The following is an 11,594-nucleotide window of genomic DNA, read 5'->3' as shown; positions in this document are numbered from 1 at the left end:
TGGTGGTAGAGAAACGGTGGTGGTTAACGGCTGCAGTGTGCAGGCAGCAGTGGTAGTAGTAGTAAACGGTGGTGTATAAACGGTTTAGGAGGCAGTGCAGGCAGGCAGTGCAGTAGGATTGGATAGTAGTGGTGTGGTGTGTGTAGTGGTGGTGGTGCAGGTGGTGCAGGAGGTGGTGGTGGTAGGTGACGTGTCGCAGGTGCAGGTAGGTGGATTGTGGGTGGTAGTGCAGCAGGCAGGTGGCAGGTGCAGGTGCAGGTGGTAGTGGTGGCAACGGCAGGTGGTGGTGTAAAATGGTAGGTGTGCAGAAACGGTTTGCATGAAAAACAGAAAACGGTGGTAGAATGCGGTAGGTGCAGGTGGAAAACGTGGTAGTGGTGGCAGGTACGGTGCAGTTTAACGGCAGGTGCAGGTAGGTGGTGGTAGTAGTGGAGGCAGGCAGGCAGTGGTGCAGGTTGCAGGTGGTGTGTGTGCAGGCAGTGTGGCTAGGTAAAACAAACGCAGTAGTATGTGGTGCAGGTGTGTTGTGGCATGGTGGTGGAGTAGTGGATGTTAAACTTGCAGGCAGTGTAGTGCAGGTGAGGCTGGTGGACGGCAGGTAGAACGCAGGACAGTGCAAAGTAGAGTGTGCAGGTGCAGGAACGCGGTGGCGGTGCGTGCTATGGAGATAACATACTATACACTATAACTACATGACTATATTAACTAACCTCCCATGGAGATAACATACTATACACTATAACTACATGACTATATTAACTAACCTTGGAGATACCATACTATACACTATAACTACATGACTATATTACTATAACTACATGACTATATTAACTAACCTCCCATGGAGATAACATACTATACACTATAATACCACTATGAACTATATTAACTAACCTTGGAGATAACATACTATACACTATAACTACATGACTATATTAACTAACCTTCCATGGAGATAACATACTATACACTATAACTACATGACTATATTAACTAACCTCCCATGGAGATAACATACTATACACTATAACTACATGACTATATTATCTAACCTCCCATGGAGATAACATACTATACACTAAAACTACATGACTATATTAACTAACCTCCCATGGAGATAACATATACTATAACTAAATGACTATATTACTAACCTTGGAGATAACATACTATAACTATACATACACTATAACTACATGACTATATTAACTAACCTTCCTGGAGATAACATACTATACACTATAACTACATGACTATATTAACTAACCTTGGAGATAACATACTATAACCTATAACTACATGACTATATTAACTAACCTCCCATGGAGATAACATACTGTACACTATAACTACATGACTATATTAACTAACCTTCCATGGAGATAACATACTATACACTATAACCACTACATGACTATATTAACTAACCCTTGGAGATAACCTATACTATAACTACATGACTATATTAACTAACCTTCCATGGAGATAACATACTATACACTATAACTACTACATGACTATATTAACTAACCTCCCATGGAGATAACATACTATACACTATAACTACATGACTATATTAACTAACCTCCCATGGAGATAACATACTATACACTATAACTACATGACTATATTATCTAACCTCCCATGGAGATAACATACTATACACTATAACTACATGACTATATTAACTAACCTCCCATGGAGATAACATACTATACACTATAACTACATGACTATATTAACTAACCTCCATGGAGATAACATACTATACACTATAACTACATGACTATATTAACTAACCTTCCTTGGAGATAACATACTATACACTATAACTACATGACTATATTAACTAACCTCCCATGGAGATAACATACTATACACTATAACTACATGACTATATTAACTAACCTCCCATGGAGATAACATACTATACACTATAACTACATGACTATATTAACTAACCTTGGAGATACTATACATACTATGACTATATTAACTAACCTCCCATGGAGATAACATACTATACACTATAACTACATGACTATATTAACTAACCTTCCTTGAGATAACATACTATACACTATAACTACATGACTATATTAACTACTACATGACTATATTAACTAACCTCCCCATAGATAACCATACACTATAACTACATGACTATATTAACTAACCTCCCATGGAGATAACATACTATACACTATAACTACATGACTATATTAACTAACCTCCCATGGAGATAACATACTATACACTATAACTACATGACTATATTAACTAACCTTGGAGATAACATACTATACACTATAACTACATGACTATATTAACTAACCTCCCATGGAGATAACATACTATACACTATAACTACATGACTATATTAACTAACCTCCCATGGAGATAACATACTATACACTATAACTACATGACTATATTAACTAACCTAATAACATACTATACACTATAACTACATGACTATATTAACTAACCTCCCATGGAGATAACATACTATACACTATAACTACATGACTATATTAACTAACCTCCCATGGAGATAACATACTATACACTATAACTACATGACTATATTAACTAACCTTCCATGGAGATAACATACTATACACTATAACTACATGACTATATTAACTAACCTCCCATGGAGATAACATACTATACACTATAACTACATGACTATATTAACTAACCTCCCATGGAGATAACATACTATACACTATAACTACATGACTATATTACTATAACTACCATGGATAACATATATAACTAACCTATCCATGGAATAACATACTATACACTATAACTACATGACTATATTAACTAACCTCCCATGGAGATAACATACTATACACTATAACTACATGACTATATTAACTAACCTAGATAACCATACTATACACTATAACATACTATATTACTATAACTACATGACTATATTAACTAACCTCCCATGGAGATAACATACTATACACTATAACTACATGACTATATTAACTAACCTTCCATGGAGATAACATACTATACACTATAACTACATGACTATATTAACTAACCTTGGAGATAACATACTATACACTATAACTACATGACTATATTAACTAACCTCCCATGGAGATAACATACTATACACTATAACTACATGACTATATTAACTAACCTCCCATGGAGATAACATACTATACACTATAACTACATGACTATATTAACTAACCTCCCATGGAGATAACATACTATACACTATAACTACATGACTATATTAACTAACCTCCATGGAGATAACATACTATACACTATAACTACATGACTATATTAACTAACCTTCCCATGGAGATAACATACTATACACTATAACTACATGACTATATTAACTAACCTCCCATGGAGATAACATACTATACACTATAACTACATGACTATATTAACTAACCTCCCATGGAGATAACATACTATACACTATAACTACTATGACTATATTAACTAACCTCCCATGGAGATAACATACTATACACTATAACTACATGACTATATTAACTAACCTCCCATGGAGATAACATACTATACACTATAACTATAACTATGACTATATTATCTAACCTCCCATGGAGATAACATACTATACACTATAACTACATGACTATATTAACTAACCTCCCATGGAGATAACATACTATACACTATAACTACATGACTATATTAACTAACCTCCCATGGAGATAACATACTATACACTATAACTACTATGACTATATTAACTAACCTGGAGATAACATGACTATTTTATCTAACCTCCCATGAGATAACATACTATACATACATACTATAACTACATGACTATATTAACTAACCTCCCATGGAGATAACATACTATACACTATAACTACATGACTATATTAACTAACCTCCATGGAGATAACATACTATACACTATAACTACATGACTATATTATCTAACCTCCCATGGAGATAACATACTATACACTATAACTACATGACTATATTAACTAACCTCCCATGGAGATAACATACTATACACTATAACTACATGACTATATTAACTAACCTCCCATGGAGATAACATACTATACATACCACTATAACTACATGACTATATTAACTAACCTCCCATGGAGATAACATACTATACACTATAACTACATGACTATATTAACTAACCTCCCATGGAGATAACATACTATACACTATAACTACATGACTATATTAACTAACCTCCCATGGAGATAACATACTATACACTATAACTACATGACTATATTAACTAACCTCCCATGGAGATAACATACTATACACTATAACTACATGACTATATTAACTAACCTCCCATGGAGATAACATACTATACACTATAACTACATGACTATATTAACTAACCTTGGAGATAACATACTATACACTATAACTACATGACTATATTAACTAACCTCCCATGGAGATAACATACTATACACTATAACTACATGACTATATTAACTAACCTCCATGGAGATAACATACTATACACTATAACTATAACTATGACTATATTAACTAACCTCCCATGGAGATAACATACTATACACTATAACTACATGACTATATTAACTAACCTCCCATGGAGATAACATACTATACACTATAACTACATGACTATATTAACTAACCTCCCATGGAGATAACATACTACTATAACACTATAACTACATGACTATATTAACTAACCTCCCATGGACCTACTATACACTATAACTACATGACTATATTAACTATAACATACTATACACTATAACTACATGACTATATTAACTAACCTCCCATGGAGATAACATACTATACACTATAACTACATGACTATATTAACTAACCTCCATGGAGATAACATACTATACACTATAACTACATGACTATATTAACTAACCTCCCATGGAGATAACATACTATACACTATAACTACATGACTATATTAACTAACCTTGGAGATAACATACTATACACTATAACTACATGACTATATTAACTAACCTCCATGGAGATAACATACTATACACTATAACTACATGACTATATTAACTAACCTCCATGGAGATAACATACTATACACTATAACTACATGACTATATTATCTAACCTCCCATGGAGATAACATACTATAACACTATAACTACATGACTATATTACACTATAACCTGACTATATTATCTATGGAGATAACATACTATACACTATAACTACATGACTATATTAACTAACCTCCCATGGAGATAACATACTATACACTATAACTACATGACTATATTAACTAACCTCCCTTGGAGATAACATACTATACACTATAACTACATGACTATATTAACTAACCTCCATGGAGATAACATACTATACACTATAACTACATGACTATATTAACTAACCTCCCATGGAGATAACATACTATACACTATAACTACATGACTATATTAACTAACCTTCCATGGAGATAACATACTATACTATAACTACATGACTATATTAACTAACCTCCATGGAGATAACATACTATACACTATAACTACATGACTATATTAACTAACCTTCCATGGAGATAACATACTATACACTATAACTACATGACTATATTAACTAACCTCCCATGGAGATAACATACTATACACTATAACTACATGACTATATTAACTAACCTCCATGGAGATAACATACTATACACTATAACTACATGACTATATTAACTAACCTCCCATGGAGATAACATACTATACACTATAACTACATGACTATATTAACTAACCTCCCATGGAGATAACATACTATACACTATAACTACATGACTATATTAACTAACCTCATATAACTATAACATACTATAACTACTATAACACTATACATACTATAACCATGACTATATTAACTAACCTCCCATGGAGATAACATACTATACACTATAACTACATGACTATATTAACTAACCTCCCATGGAGATAACATACTATACACTATAACTACATGACTATATTAACTAACCTCCCATGGAGATAACATACTATACACTATAACTACATGACTATATTAATAACCTCCCATGGAGATAACATACTATACACTATAACTACATGACTATATTAACTAACCTCCCATGGAGATAACATACTATACACTATAACTACTATAACTACATGACTATATTAACTAACCTCCCATGGAGATAACATACTATACACTATAACTACATGACTATATTAACTAACCTCCCATGGAGATAACATACTATACACTATAACTACATGACTATATTAACTAACCTCCCATGGAGATAACATACTATACACTATAACACTATAACTACATGACTATATTAACTAACCTCCCATGGAGATAACATACTATACACTATAACTACATGACTATATTAACTAACCTCCCATGGAGATAACATACTATACACTATAACTACATGACTATATTATCTAACCTCCATGGAGATAACATACTATACACTATAACTACATGACTATATTAACAACCTTCCTTGGAGATAACATACTATACACTATAACTACATGACTATATTAACTAACCTCCATGGAGATAACATACTATACACTATAACTACATGACTATATTAACTAACCTCCATGGAGATAACATACTATACACTATAACTACATGACTATATTAACTAACCTCCCATGGAGATAACATACTATACACTATAACTACATGACTATATTAACTAACCTCCATGGAGATAACATACTATACACTATAACTACATGACTATATTAACTAACCTCCTCCATGGAGATAACATACTATACACTATAACTACATGACTATATTAACTAACCTCCCATGGAGATAACATACTATACACTATAACTACATGACTATATTAACTAACCTCCCATGGAGATAACATACTATACACTATAACTACATGACTATATTAACTAACCTTCCATGGAGATAACATACACTATACACTATAACTACATGACTATATTAACTAACCTCCCATGGAGATAACATACTATACACTATAACTACATGACTATATTAACTAACCTCCCATGGAGATAACATACTATACACTATAACTACATGACTATATTAACTAACCTCCCATGGAGATAACATACTATACACTATAACTACATGACTATATTAACTAACCTCCATGGAGATAACATACTATACACTATAACTACATGACTATATTAACTAACCTCCCATGGAGATAACATACTATACACTATAACTACATGACTATATTAACTAACCTCCCATGGAGATAACATACTATACACTATAACACTATAACACATGACTATATTATCTAACCTCCCATGGAGATAACATACTATACACTATAACTACATGACTATATTAACTAACCTTCCATGGAGATAACATACTATACACTATAACTACATGACTATATTAACTAACCTCCCATGGAGATAACATACTATACACTATAACTACATGACTATATTAACTAACCTTCCTTGGAGATAACATACTATACACTATAACTACATGACTATATTAACTAACCTCCCATGGAGATAACATACTATACACTATAACTACATGACTATATTAACTAACCTCCCTTGGAGATAACATACTATACACTATAACTACATGACTATATTAACTAACCTCCCACATACTATACACTATAACTACATGACTATATTAACTAACCTCCCATGGAGATAACATACTATACACTATAACTACATGACTATATTAACTAACCTCCCATGGAGATAACATACTATACACTATAACTACATGACTATATTAACTAACCTAGATAACATACTATACACTATAACTACATACCTAACTCCCATGGAATAACATACTATACATATAACTACATGACTATATTATCTAACCTCCCACAGATAACATACTATACACTATAACTACATGACTATATTAACTAACCTTCCTTGGAGATAACATACTATACACTATAACTACATGATAACATAACTAACCATAGATAACATACTATACACTATAACTACATGACTATATTAACTAACCTCCCATGGAGATAACATACTATACACTATAACTACATGACTATATTAACTAACCTCCCATGGAGATAACATACTATACATACTATAACTACATGACTATATTAACTAACCTCCATGGAGATAACATACTATACACTATAACTACATGACTATATTAACTAACCTCCCATGGAGATAACATACTATACACTATAACTACATGACTATATTAACTAACCTTCCATGGAGATAACATACTATACACTATAACTACATGACTATATTAACTAACCTCCCATGGAGATAACATACTATACACTATAACTACATGACTATATTAACTAACCTCCCATGGAGATAACATACTATACACTATAACTACATGACTATATTAACTAACCTCCCATGGAGATAACATACTATACACTATACATACCACTATAACTACATGACTATATTAACTAACCTCCCATGGAGATAACATACTATACACTATAACTACATGACTATATTAACTAACCTCCCATGGAGATAACATACTATACACTATAACTACATGACTATATTAACTAACCTCCCATGGAGATAACATACTATACACTATAACTACATGACTATATTAACTAACCTCCCATGGAGATAACATACTATACACTATAACTACATGACTATATTAACTAACCTCCCATGGAGATAACATACTATACACTATAACTACATGACTATATTAACTAACCTTGGAGATAACATACTATACACTATAACTACATGACTATATTAACTAACCTCCCATGGAGATAACATACTATACACTATAACTACATGACTATATTAACTAACCTTCCTTGGAGATAACATACTATACACTATAACTACATGACTATATTAACTAACCTTCCATGGAGATAACATACTATACACTATAACTACATGACTATATTAACTAACCTCCCATGGAGATAACATACTATACACTATAACTACATGACTATATTAACTAACCTCCCATGGAGATAACATACTATACACTATAACTACATGACTATATTATCTAACCTCCCATGGAGATAACATATTACTATAACTAACATGACTATATTAACTAACCTTCCTTGGAGATAACATACTATACACTATAACTACATGACTATATTAACTAACCTCCATGGAGATAACATACTATACACTATAACTACATGACTATATTATCTAACCTCCCATGGAGATAATATTAACTAACTCCATGGAGATAACATACTATACATACCATATAACTACATGACTATATTAACTAACCTCCCATGGAGATAACATACTATACACTATAACTACATGACTATATTAACTAACCTCCCATGGAGATAACATACTATACACTATAACTACATGACTATATTAACTAACCTCCCATGGAGATAACATACTATACACTATAACTACATGACTATATTAACTAACCTTCCATGGAGATAACATACTATACACTATACATACCACTATAACTACATGACTATATTATCTAACCTCCCATGGAGATAACATACTATACACTATAACTACATGACTATATTAACTAACCTCCCATGGAGATAACATACTATACACTATACTACTAACTACATGACTATATTAACTAACCTCCCATGGAGATAACATACTATACACTATAACTACATGACTATATTAACTAACCTCCCATGGAGATAACATACTATACACTATACATACCACTACATGACTATATTAACTAACCTTCCTTTTGGAGATAACATACTATACACTATAACTACATGACTATATTAACTAACCTTGGAGATAACATACTATACACTATAACTACATGACTATATTAACTAACCTCCCATGGAGATAACATACTATACACTATAACTACATGACTATATTAACTAACCTTCCATGGAGATAACATACTATACACTATAACTACATGACTATATTATCTAACCTCCCATGGAGATAACATACTATACACTATAACTACATGACTATATTAACTAACCTTCCATAGAGATAACATACTATACACTATAACTACATGACTATATTAACTTACCTTGGAGATAACATACTATACACTATACATACCACTATAACTACATGACTATATTATCTAACCTCCCATGGAGATAACATACTATACACTATAACTACATGACTATATTAACTAACCTTGGAGATAACATACTATACACTATACATACCACTATAACTACATGACTATATTATCTAACCTCCCATGGAGATAACATACTATACACTATAACTACATGACTATATTAACTAACCTTCCATGGAGATAACATACTATACACTATACATACCACTATAACTACATGACTATATTAACTAACCTTGGAGATAACATACTATACACTATAACTACATGACTATATTAACTAACCTTCCATGGAGATAACATACTATACACTATAACTACATGACTATATTAACTAACCTCCCATGGAGATAACATACTATACACTATAACTACATGACTATATTAACTAACCTCCCATGGAGATAACATACTATACACTATACATACCACTATAACTACATGACTATATTAACTAACCTCCCATGGAGATAACATACTATACACTATAACTACATGACTATATTAACTAACCTCCCATGGAGATAACATACTATACACTATAACTACATGACTATATTAACTAACCTTCCATGGAGATAACATACTATACACTATACATACTATAACTACATGACTATATTAACCCTTGGAGATAATATACTATACACTATAACTACATGACTATATTAACTAACCTCCCATGGAGATAACATACTATACACTATAACTACATGACTATATTATTAACCTCCACTGAGATAACATACTACACTATAACTACATGACTATATTAACTAACCTTCCTTGGAGATAACATACTATACACTATAACTACATGACTATATTAACTAACTAACCTCACCATGGAGATAACATACTATACACTATAACTACATGACTATATTAACTAACCTCCCATGGAGATAACATACATACACTATAACTACATGACTATATTACTAACCTCCCATGGAGATAACATACTATACACTATAACTACATGACTATATTAACTAACCTCCCATGGAGATAACATACTATACACTATAACTACATGACTATATTAACTAACCTTGGAGATAACATACTATACACTATATTATCTAACCTCCCATGGAGATAACCACTATAACTACATGACTATATTATCTAACCTCCCATGGAGATAACATACTATACACTATAACTACATGACTATATTAACTAACCTCCCCATGGAGATAACATACTATACACTATAACTACATTATATATTATCTAACCTTGGAGATAACATACTATACACTATACATACCACTATAACTACATGACTATATTAACTAACCTCCCATGGAGATAACATACTATACACTATAACTACATGACTATATTAACTAACCTCCCATGGAGATAACATACTATACACTATACATACCACATGACTATGACTATAT

Source organism: Oncorhynchus nerka, linkage group LG10, assembly GCF_034236695.1.
Source record: "Oncorhynchus nerka isolate Pitt River linkage group LG10, Oner_Uvic_2.0, whole genome shotgun sequence".
In the NCBI taxonomy this organism is placed as follows: Eukaryota; Metazoa; Chordata; class Actinopteri; order Salmoniformes; family Salmonidae; genus Oncorhynchus; species Oncorhynchus nerka.
Note: the sequence above shows the minus strand (reverse complement) of the source record.